Source organism: Sarcophilus harrisii, chromosome 2 (genome assembly GCF_902635505.1).
Source record: "Sarcophilus harrisii chromosome 2, mSarHar1.11, whole genome shotgun sequence".
NCBI lineage: Eukaryota > Metazoa > Chordata > Mammalia > Dasyuromorphia > Dasyuridae > Sarcophilus > Sarcophilus harrisii.
Genome location: NC_045427.1, coordinates 544,248,287 through 544,261,161, shown reverse-complemented (window position 1 = coordinate 544,261,161; position 12,875 = coordinate 544,248,287).

Sequence of the window (12,875 nt, the reverse complement as noted above, 5' to 3'; positions counted from 1 at the left end):
TTGATTATGGATTGAAATATCATATTTTCACCTTTTTTCTCTCTTGTTTTTCCCCCTTTGGGTCTGAATTTTCCCACAACATGCCAAATATTGAAATAAGTTTAAGAGAATTGCATGTATTTAACCTATATCATATTGCTTGCTATCTTGTGGAGAAGTGAGGTAAGGGAAAATAATCTGGAATACAAAGTCTTATAAATATGACTGTTGAAAACTATCTACATATATTTGGAAAAATAAAATACTATTGATTTTTTTTTAATTTAAAAGTTTAAGAGTTTCAAATCCTCTTCTTTCCTCCTTCACCATCATCTCTATTTGAAAAGGCAAGCAGTTTTATATAGGTTATACATGTGTAATCTTGCAAAACATTGCCATAGTACTTATGTTGTGAATGAAAACATAGACAAAAATAAATTGAAGAAAAATAAAGTAAACAAAGTATGCTTCGATTTGTATTCAGATAACAAAAGTTGTTTGGGGATGGATAGCTTTTTTTTTAACCAAAAGTCATTCAGAATTGTCTTGAATCATTGTTTTGATCAAAATAACTAAGGAATAGCTAAGCTATTCAAAGCTGATCATTTTTGAATATTGCTATTACTTTGTAAACAATACATTTTATTTTGCATAACTTTGTGAAGACCTTTCCAGAGTTTTTCCAAAGCACCCTGTTCATCAATTCGTATAGTATAAAAGTATAACATCATAATAACATGCTACAATTTATTCAGCCATTCCTCAGTTAATGGGCATCCTCTCAATATTCAATTCTTTGCCACCCGACAGAGATGATACAGGCATTTTTGTATATGCACATCCTTTTTCTTTTCTTTTAAAAAAATTTTTTTGACATAAAGGTATACTAGTGGTATTACTAGGTCAAAGGATATTCATAGTTTTATAGACTTAGAAATAGTCCCAAATTGCTCTAGAAAATGGTTAAATCACTTCATAAATCCATGAACAGGGCACTAATATCTCATTTTTCCCACATTACTTCCAACATATTGGTTCTATTAGCAATCTAATAGCTACAAGGTAGTACCTCAGAATTGTATTCATTTGCATTTCTGCAATCAAAAGTGACTTGTATATTTCTATCTATAGCTAGCTTTGATGACTTCATCTGAAAAGTGTTTATAACTTTGGAAGATTTGACAATCCAGAAATAGCTCTTATTTTTAAATATTTTAATGAGTTTTCTATATGTTTGAGAAATGAGATCACTACCAGAGACACTTCTTTCAAAGTTTTTTTCACAAGTTCTGTTGTTAACTGTATTTTACTTTATGTCATCATCCAGTTTATTTTTTTCTCTCCTTTTCACGTTGTTTCTCCTCAAAAGTATTTTGCTACTCACTAACCCTCCCCCAATCAGTCCTCCCATTTATATCACCTCCTTCTCGAGTCCCCTTTTGCTCCTACTTTCCTGGATAGATTTTTCTATTAATTGGCTGTATATGTTCTACCCTTTCTGAGTCAATTCTGATGAAAATAATGTTTACTAATCCCCATCACTCCCCTTCTTCTCATCCACTATAAAAGCTTTTCTTGCCTCTTTTATGTGAGATAATTTACTCCATTCTACTTTCCCCTATCCCTTTATCCCAGAACTTAATTCTCACATGATAATTTAATTTTAGATAGCATCTCATCATGCTTAACTCACACCTGTGCCTTCTATCTATCTATCTATCTATTTCCCTCTCTATCTAATTCTAACTGCCATAATAACGAGAAAATTCTTGAGTTACAAATATGATATTTCCATGTAAAAGTATAAGCAGTTTAATGCTATCAAATCTTTATGATTTCTCTTTATTGTTTTTATGATTTTATTGAGTCTTATATTTGAAAGTCAAATTTCCTATTCTTGTCTGCTCTTTTCCTCAAGAATGTTTGAAAGTCTTCTAATTGATTGACTATCTATTTTCCTCTCAAAGGATTATACTCAGTTTTGCTAGGTAGATAATTCATAACTGTGTACCTAGGTTCTTTGTCCTCCAAAATACCATATTTCAAGACCCCTGATACTTTAAGGTGATTAATATTTTTTTATACTGCTTGTGGCTCTATGATATTTAAATTGTTTTTTTCTGGCTATTTGTAATATGTTTCTACATAGCTTGGGAGCTCTGAAATTTCTCTATAATATTCCTAGAAGTTTTAATTTTGGGATCTTTTTCAGAAGGTGATTAGAAGATTTGCTTTCACATTCTATTTTATCCTTTAGTTCTGTGATAACAGCACACTTTGTGTGTGTGTATGTACATGTGTGTGTATATGGTAAATATAATTTTTCCCTTGAAAGAAGGTATCCAGAGGGATTGAGCCAAAAATGTCAGAGCATAGACACAACTTTGCTTGAGCTTTTCCCAGCTTCCCCAAGAATAAACACCAGATCATGCCTCTCAATGGATTATGGAAAGACAGAACCCACAAAATATTTGAAGTGTAATAAATTTACAACAGAAGGTATCTTGGAAGAACTTCAAGAAAGGTCTGCAGCAATAATGTGGGAAGGAGGGCATAGTCCAGCATAGGTGCAGTTCAGGGAGGTAAAGTGTGGAGAAACCCTGATCAGAATTTAATGGGAGGCTATTAGCCAAAATACAGCAGCATTGGCTACTCTGTACTGCTTCAGAAGCCAGTGGATCAACAGACTATCTATGAGACCTCCAATGCAAACCCCATCACAACAAGTGGCACTTGGCCATGACCACCTAGTGTGGGCTGAACCCCAGGGAAGCATAAAATCCCTGTCATCCTGTAGAGTAAACAGTAAATTTCTCCTTTGTTCTGAGAGCAGATCCCAACCTTTAAAACTAAGGTAAAAAGCAAAAAGAGCTCTGACTATAGATAGCTATTATGGCGACAGAGAAAAACAGATCTCAATCCCTGAGGATACTAAAAGCAAAACATCTCAAAGGGAGATATAAACTGGTCTTCAATCAAAATAGATATTAAAAGAGAGAAGAAAAGTAGAGAGAGGAAATGAGAGCTTTGCAGGAGAGATTGGAAGAGGATATAGAAAATGTGTGACAAAGTAACTCCCTAAAAATACAATTGGTGAAATAGGAAAAAAAATCCAATGAACAAAATCACTTATTTAGCACTTCCAGTGGCCAAATGCAAAAGCTAACTGAAAGTAAATAAAGCTAATAAAAGTAAATAATTCACTAAAAATTAGAATTGAACAAATAGAAGTAGGTGACTCAATGTGAAATCAAGAATCAATCTAAAAAAAAATTTATGATTATAAAAATGAAAAAAGTAGGAGAAAATGTAAAATTCCTCATTGGAAAAACAACTAATAAGAAAAACAGATCCAAGAGAGACAATCTAAGAATTAGGGACTATCTGAAAATTAAGATGAAAAAAAGAGCCTGAACAACATCTTTCAAGAAATTGTGAAAGAAAAGTCCCCTGACATCCTAATCAAGAAAAGTCCCCTGATATCCTAAATCCAGAGGATGAAATAGAGATTGACAAAAATTCACTGATCACTTCATGAGACCCCAAAATGTTAATTAAGTTTCAGAATCATTAGGTCAAGGAGAAATTACTGCAAGGAGTCAAAAAGAAATAATTCAAATATCAAAGATCTATTATCAGGATTATCTATGACCTAACAGCTTCCATTTTACAGGATTGAAGGGCCTGGAATCTGATATTCCAGAAGGTAAAGGAGCTTGGAATGTAACCAAGAATCAACTATCCAGCAAAACTAAGCATTATCATTCAGCGGAAAAAATGGACATTCAAAGAAATAGGGAATTTTCAATTATTTTTTATGAAAACACCAGAAAATTTGATCTTCAAATATAAAACTCATAAAAAGCATAAGTAGATAAATAAAGGAAAGGGGAAAAACCTTTTCTTTCTAAAAATGAAAATGTTTACATCCCAATATGGGATGGTGATATATGTAACTCCTGAGAACTGTATCTTTCTTAGGAGTATACTATGAGAGTGTAGCTATAATTTGACTTTATTGTGATGATATAAAAAGAAATTAGGAATGGAAAGAAAAGGAATATAAAATGGGTAAAGTACATCACATGAAGAGGGAAAAAAGACTTATTACATTCAGAAAAAAACAAGGGAAGGAGATGAGCATTGTGTGAATCTAAATCTCATAAGATTTTAGCTCAAAGAGAGAATATCAGACATATTTAATTTGACATAGAAAGTCATCTCATCCTATAGGGAAGTAGGAGGAGAAGGGGGAAAGGAAAGGGAGAGGCTGATAGAATGGGGAACAGAAATAGATGGGGAAAAGGAGAAAAAAGGACAGAGGGACTGAAAAAGGGAGGGTATACATATATTGTATTTAACTTATAATTTAACATATTTTACATGTATTGGTCAACCTGCCATCTGGGAGAGGGGTTGGAGGGAAGGAGGGGAAAAATTGGAACAAAAGGTTTTGCAATTATCAGTACTGAAAAATTACCCATGCATATATCTTGTAAATAAAAAGCTATAATAAAAAGAAAAAAGGGAGGGTAGATTGAGGGAGGTGGTGATCAGAATAAATATGTCTCTCATTTTTCCATCATGACTTTCAGGCATCCATAAGTTCCTAAATTATCTCTACTCGATCTGTTTTGGAGGTCAGTTGTCTTTTCAATGAGATATTTCACATTGTCTTATTTTTTCCAATTTTGGGGGATTTTGTTTTATTGTTTCTTGATTTCTAAAACAGTCACTAGTTTTCATTAGCTCGGTTCTAATTTTTAAGGAATCATTTTCTTTAGTGAGTTTTTGTACTTCCTTCTACTATTCTATTTTTAAAATGAATTATATCTCTACTTTTGTTCATTTCTTCTTTTAAGGCATTCTTCTCAGTGTTTTTATACATCTCTTCTACCCTTTGGTTTTATTTGTTCTTAAAGTGTTATTGTCTTCAAATTTTGGCATGTGTCTCCTTTATCAAGATGTTGATTTGCTTTTCATGATTTTCTTGCATCACTATCATTTTTCTTCCCAATTTTATTTTACTTCTCTTACTTGATTTTCAGAAATACTTTTTGAGTTATTCTATGGTCCGAGACCTATTTCTTTTTTTTTTTTTCTTGTGGGCTTTTGAATGTAGGAGCTTTGACTTAATTTTCTTCTTCTTTGTGTATTTATTGATTTTCCTTGTCCTCATAGGGATTTTATGTGGTTAGTTTTTTTTTTTTCTGTTGGTTGCTCTTTCTTATAGTCTATTTCTTGACTTTTAACTATTATTTAAAAGCATTTTAAATACTTCTAAGGTGGAGGGTGCAAGGTTTTGTGTAACTTCTTTGAGAGATACTTCTAGGGACCTGTATGTTTTCTATTATTTAAAAGTGGTAACATCTAAGAAGAGGTGTTTTTATTATTCTCTTGGCCTGTAATTGACCATAAGCAATCTTCTCTCCTGGAACTCTTAGAAACATTCTTGCTCCACTACTAATGCTTCTTCTCATCGTCAGACTGACATCATATCTCAGACTCAGATTTTGAAACAAAATTGAAAACTCATGTTTTGTTTTGTTTTGTTTTGTTTTTTATAAAAAATTTCAATCCTACTCATAGATCATAATTTGGATTCATGTTCTATGGAAATTAATTTTAGCTTCCTCCAGTTTTCCAAGTAAAGGAAAATTACAAATATCATTTTATAAAACCATTGTCTTAGAACATCTTTTAAATTCATTTTATCTTATAGAGTAACTTCTACATGAAGTTGAAAAATGGAATGCACTCAATGAGATGTAGTATTCCTGATTTCTGATGTACCTACAGAGAACTCTTTTTGAGCCTGCAATGCAGAACCTATTTTTAGAGGGAATGTTATTCTCAAACAGAGATTTGTACTTGTGAATCATATGGGAATTCCCAGAGTATGAAGGAAGATGTTATGTTGGTTGCTGAAAATATACTCTTTTTGCAAGTAATAATCCCTGATAGGAAAGAAACTCTGATAAGCAGAGTTAGAATACAAATTATGAGGGCAAAACTAGATTAAAAATAGAGTCTACTTATTCTTCTTCCAGTAAATTTTATTTAATAAAAGAAACAAGAAGAGTCCAAAACAAAATGTTAGTCAGTCACCTTGAAAACTATTTAGGTTCAAAGTGGCATAACTGAGGCTACTCTTCTTTCTGGACATTCTGCTGGGATTTTTTTTACATGCTTTATTTTGGGCTAGGGGATATATATGAAACACAACTTTACTCTGATTCCTATATCAGACACAAAATTGCTGTTTTCTTTTCTTTTCTTTTTTTTTTGTTGTTTTCTTTTTATACAATATACATCCTAAGCCCTGTAACCATTTCTTGACCATGACTACCACCCTTAGGTGAAGGTCCCCTTCTTAGTCTCTACTGAATCTGAGTATCTCAATACTGGAAAAACAAACAAGAGAGCTGACATTTTGCAATAGTCCGGGTTCCCTGAACAATTCTAATTTCCTCTGTGCAAAACTGACATCTCTTTATGACATAATGCAGAGCAGGTCCTTGTTCATTTCCTGCACTGAAAGTTCAGAATTGTGCTCTTAGTTAGACCTTAGCTACTCCCTACTCTGCAGATCTCACTGCATGTCTCCCTATTCTGACATGTGTTCAAATAGAAACATACAATAGAAAGGACAGAGTAGAAAGTCCAGAAAAATTTGCAGTTGTTCCATTTTCAATTTGCAGACTTTTCTATATGACTGACTACATCCAGAAACAATCGACCTGAACTCACAACTAGGCACAAACACAAAATTATCTCTGTTCTATACAGACCTATATAAGAAACTTTCAAGACACAGACCAGTAGGATCATACTCAGGTTTCACCCTGGATCATACTACATTAGTATATTGAAAGCTTTCAGGTCAAGATTATGATCAGTTTCTGAAATGTTGGATTGAACAATAATCAATATTCCAAAAAAGAGGACAAAGCTCAGCCTAGATATTTACTTAAAGAAATACAGACACTAATATAAAGTATAAAGAAAGAAAGTGCCATAGAAAAATGAGTAAATGAGAATACCATTATAAAGAACTATTATATTAACATATATGCTCAAAAAATGAACTTGAATTTAAAAATGACTCCAAAATAGGCACAAGCAAAGATGAAAAGAAAATCACAGGGCAAAAGTTTAACTAGAATTCCTGGAAATGGCTAATCAAAAGTTAAATTTTTGTTAAAAATTAAGAATAAATATATAAAGGAAATGAGAAATATTGGAGAAAATAAGAATACAAACAAGAGGTATAAAAGAAAAAAATTGAAAGAGGGAATTAATAACTGTGCAGAAAGGGGCATAAAGTTTTATTGAAGCAACTCATTGCTTTATAAATAAATCAGATTATTCATAAATTAACAAATCTATGAAGCAAAACAAAAACCAAATAGTCAAAAGACAAAAAAGAAAAGGTTCAGGATATCTCAATTAAAAAAAAAAACACACCTGGAAAACAGATGAAAGAGACTAAATTTAAGAATCATTCAAATACAAACTCCTGGACAAAAAAGAGTCTACACATCATATTAAAAAAATAATGAAGTAAAACTACAGATATCTCAGAATCAATAGGTAAAATAAAAATGTAAAGAATCCACTAAGCAACTCTTGAAAGAACTCCCAAAAACTTTCTGTGAATATTGTAGATGAACTAATTTATACAATATTTAGAGCTTATATTTCAAAGAGAATATATTGCGAATAACTAGGAAAAATTCAAATAGCACTCAGGCATATATGAGATTTTTCAGCCACAAATATCAAAGTGAATGTTTTCACTTTCTGAAATATATTCTACGCAAATAATATAGGCTTACAATTAGGCATATCTTATTCAGTGAATTTTTCCACAAGGGAAAATCAGCCCTTTAATGAAAAAGAAGAGTCCCAGGACTTGGTAGAAACACTGATATATACACAAATATCTAGAGAAATACAAAACCTTACTTGTGAATAAACAATGAGTAAATTAAATATTCTATTATGGTGAAGATAAATGCCTTCCCTCAGAACACTTTCATCATTAAGGATCATATAAGAAGTCCAGTATTGTATTTTGATGATCCTTTACAAAATAGGGAGAAAGTTTGACAAGTAATACACTGAGGTAAGGGACATAGAGAGGAAACTTGGAGAAAAAAAATTTAATAATTGAGTCTCCCAATTAGAAGACTTTAAAAATAAGATGAAACATGTCAAATGGATGAGACAACAACAGATGAACCTCATTTTCACTTAACTTGGTTAAAAGGAGGAGCAACAAAAAGATAGTTGAGTAGAGAAATGCATTTAAATGAACAGAAAAACAGGAAAGGTAGAAAGAAGAGAGGACATGAAGGGACTGTATATTAAGTTAGTGATTCATGTTCAACAAGATGAATGAAATATGGTGCATATTAAAAATGGTTTAAAACAGATTTGTACATGAGATTGAGCTCTGGCAGAAGAAAAGAGGAGGAATAAAAGATCAAAATAATATTGCATCAAACCAACAACACTGATTGGATAGTAAATATATTGATTATATATAAATGTAGATTACCCAGGTTAACAGGAGAGGGAATAAATTATTTAGTCACAATTTAGAAAAAGAAATAGAACAAGCTATTAATCAAATCTCTAAGAAAAAACCTCCAGGATCAGATGAATTTAAATTGAATTCTGTTATTTTGTATTTATTATAGTAACTTTTTATTGACAGAACCCATGCCAGGGTAATTTTTTTTTACAATATTATCCCTTGCACTCACTTCTGTTCTGTTTTTCCCCTCTCTCCCTCCACTCCCTCCCCTAGATGGCAAGCAGTCCTATATATCTTGAATATGTCACAGTATGTCCTAGATACACATATGTGTGCAGAACCAAACAGTTCTCTTGTTGCACAGGGAGAATTGGATTCAGAAGGTAAAAATAATGTGGGAAGAAAAACAAAAATGCAAACAGTTTACATTCATTTCCTAGTGTTGTTTCTTTGGGTGTAGCTGCTTCTGTCCATCCTTGATCAGTTGAAACTGAATTAGATCTCTTTGTCAAAGAAATCCACTTCCATCAGAATACATCTTCATACAGTATCATTATTTAAGTATATAATGATCTCATGGTTCTGCTCATTTCATTTAGCATCAGTTCGTGTAAGTCTCTTCAAGCCTCTCTGTATTAATCCTGCTGGTCATTTCTTACATAAATTAAATTCTACCAAACATTTAAAGAACATTTAATTCCAATACTATATAAACTATTTGAAGGAATAGAGAAAGAAGGGGTTCTATGAAATTTCTTTTATAACAGAGATATTGTATTGCTAGCTGATACCTAAACCAGGTAGGGTAAAAACAGAAAAAGAAAATTATAGACCAATTTGTCTCATAAATATTGATGTAAACATTTTAAATAAATATTAGCAATAAGATTAAAGAAAGTCATCTTCAGGACAATACATTATTATCAAGTAGGATTTATACCAGGAATGTAGGACTGGTTCAATATTAGGAAAACTATTAACATAATAAACTATATCAATAACCAAACTAACAAAAAATCTTATGATTATCTCAATAGATGCAGAAAAAAACATTTGATAAAATCCAATATCATTCCTATGAAAAGACCAGATAATATAGGAATAAATGGATTTCACCTTAAAGTTACCAGTAACATCTATTTAAAACCATCAGCAAGCATCATATGTAATGAGAACAAACTAGAACTACTCCCAATAAGATCAGGAGTGAAACAAGGCTCACTATCACCATTACTATTCAGTATTGTATTAGAAATGTTAGCTTTGGCAATAAGAGAAGAAAAAGAAATTAAAGGGAGTAGAATAGACAATGAGGAAAACAAATTATCACTCATGGAAAAACATGGAAAAACAAAAGGTCAAGAATTTCAAGGGAATTAATGAAAAAAAATCAAATGAAGGTGGCCTAGCTGTACCAGATCTAAAATTATATTATAAAGCAGCGGTTACTAAAATCATCTGGTGTTGGCTAAGAAATAAACTAGTTGATCAATGGAATAGGTTAGGTTCAAAGGACAAAACAGCCAATAACTTTAATTATCTAGTGTTTGACAAACTCAAAGACCCCAGTTTTTGGGATAAGAATGCATTATGTGACAAAAATTGCTGGGAAAATTGGAAATTAATACGGCAGAAACTAGGCATTGACCCACAGTTAATATTGTACACCAAGATAAGGTCAAAATGCGTTCATGATCTAGGCATAAAGAATGAGTTTATAAATAAATTGGAAGAGCATAGGATAGTTTACCTCTCAGACCTATGGAAGAGGAAGAAATATATGACCAAAGAAGAACTAGAGATCACTATTGACTACAAAATAGACAATTTTGATTATATCAAATTGAAAAGTTTTGGTACAAACAAAACTAATGCTGGCAAGATTAGAAGGGAAACAATAAACTGGGATAACAATTTTACAGTCAAAGGTTCTGATAAAGGACTCATTTCCAAAATATATAGAGAATTGACTCTAATTTATAAGAAATCAAGACATTCTCCAATTGATAAATGGTCAAAGGATATGAACTGACAATTTTCAGATGATGAAATTGAAACTATTTCCACTCATATGAAAGAGTGTTCCAAATCACTATTGATCAGAGAAATGCAAATTAAGACAACTCTGAGATACTACTACACACCTGTCAGATTGGCTAGAATGACAAGGAAAGATAATGCAGAATGTTGGAGGGGATGTGGGAAAACAGGGACACTGATACATTGTTGGTGGAATTGTGAACACATCCAGCCATTCTGGAGAGCAATTTGGAACTATGCTCAAAAAGTTATCAAACTGTGCATTCCCTTAGATTCAGCTGTGTTTCTACTGGGCTGATACCCCAAAGAGATACTAAAGAAGGGAAAGGGACCTGTAGGTGCCAAAATGTTTGTGGCAGTCCTGTTTGTAGTGGCTAGAAGCTGGAAAATGAATGGATGCCCATCAATAGGAGAATGGTTGAGTAAATGTTGGTATATGAATGTTATGGAATATTATTGTTCTGTAAGAAATGACCAGCAGGATGAACACAGAGAGGATTGGCGAGACTTACATGAACTGATGCTGAGTGAAATGAGCAGAACCAGGAGATCTTTATATACCTCAACAACAATACTTTGTGAGGATGTATTCTGATGGAAGTGGATTTCTTCGACAAAGAGAAGATCTAACTTAGTTTCAGTTGATCAAGGATGGACAGAAGCATCTACACCCAAAGAAAGAACACTAGGAAATGAATATAAACTGCTTGCATTTTTGTTCTTCTTCCCGGGTTATTTATACCTTCTAAATCCAATTCTCCCTGAGCAACAAGAGAACTGTTTGGTTCTGCACACATATATTGTATCCAAGATCTACTGTAACCTATTTAACATGTATAGGACTGCTTGCCATCTGGGGGAGGGGGTGGAGGGAGGGAGGGGAAAAATTGGAACAGAAGTGAGCGCAAGGGATAATGTTGTAAAAAATTACCCTGGCATGGGTTCTGTCAATAAAAAGTTATTTTAAAAAAAGTTTTTTTTTTGTTGTTTAGTCATTTCAGTTATCATCTTTTATCATGTTTTTATCATCTTTTTAATGTCCTTCAAAATTTCTTCTCTCTAAAATGTTAGTGTTATAAAATTGATCTCCTATTTTTGCTCATTCCATTCTGAATTAGTTTTTAGAGATCTTCCTGGTTTCTTTTGAACCTTGTCATGTCCTCATTTCTTATAATTTTCCATCATATTCATATACTACAATTTGTTTAACCATTCCTCAGTATGTAGTCACTCCTGTGGTTCTGAGTTTGGAGCTACTATTAAAAAAAATGTATGTGTATACAAATGTGTTCATTTGTACATGCATAAATATATCTGTATGCCTTTAAGTATAAGTCCTTTTTCCTCTTGCTTTGATTTCTTGAAGATAAAGAATAAGTAATTCTCTACTTTGTTCAAAGGATATGCATAGTTTAGTAGATCTAATTTTTATGGTCTTTCCTTATATTGAGCATAACTCTGATTCGACCTCTTATCACAAGAACAAGTCTAAGTTCAAAATGAGGAATTACATTTCTAGTACTTAGAGACATAATTGTCTCTTCCCTACTTCCTAATCTTATCATCCATTTCCCCTGTCAGTAGTAAATCACAGTTCACAATTAATCACACTCAATCACCTGATATGTATTTTGCAAGCATTACTTTTATACTTGGAGATATCCTTTAAATCAGAATATTTTGATCTTCTCAGTGTCTTTCATATTTTATAAAGATTCATTAAATTGTATTTTGGGGGGAAGGTGAGAAATTCCTATATATAAATAGAATAATTTCTGGTAAAAAGCATCATTTCAAAAGTCAGTTTTTTCTTGATTCAGAGTTCTCTTTGCCTAGATTCCTGAAAAATCTGGGTGTACATCTAACTTTCACACTGTCTCTATCCCCTGGTCTGTTTAGTTTTTCTTTTTTCCATCAGGCCTTAAAGGAAACTTAAAGGAAAAATAAATGAATTTGAAGGAGAAAGCAAATGAATTAAATTTTAACCACCTTTCCTAGAACATCAGTCTGTACTCAAACTTATCATAATAGTTAAAGCAATTTCTCTACTCCATTATTCTGGAAGCCCAGAAGATATTCAGTATATCTTAATTTCTCCAAATGTCACTTTGCACTAATCTTTAACAATTTAATATTTTAAAGTTTTTTATTTGCTTACATCTCTTTCCTTTCCAATGTTTTAATGCACTCTTAATGCACTTTTAAGATTTTTACCCACCAAGGTGTGTGAGTGTATGTTTGTGTGTGTATATGAATGTATATGTAGGTATATATGTAATATATATATATATATATATATATATTCATTCACATG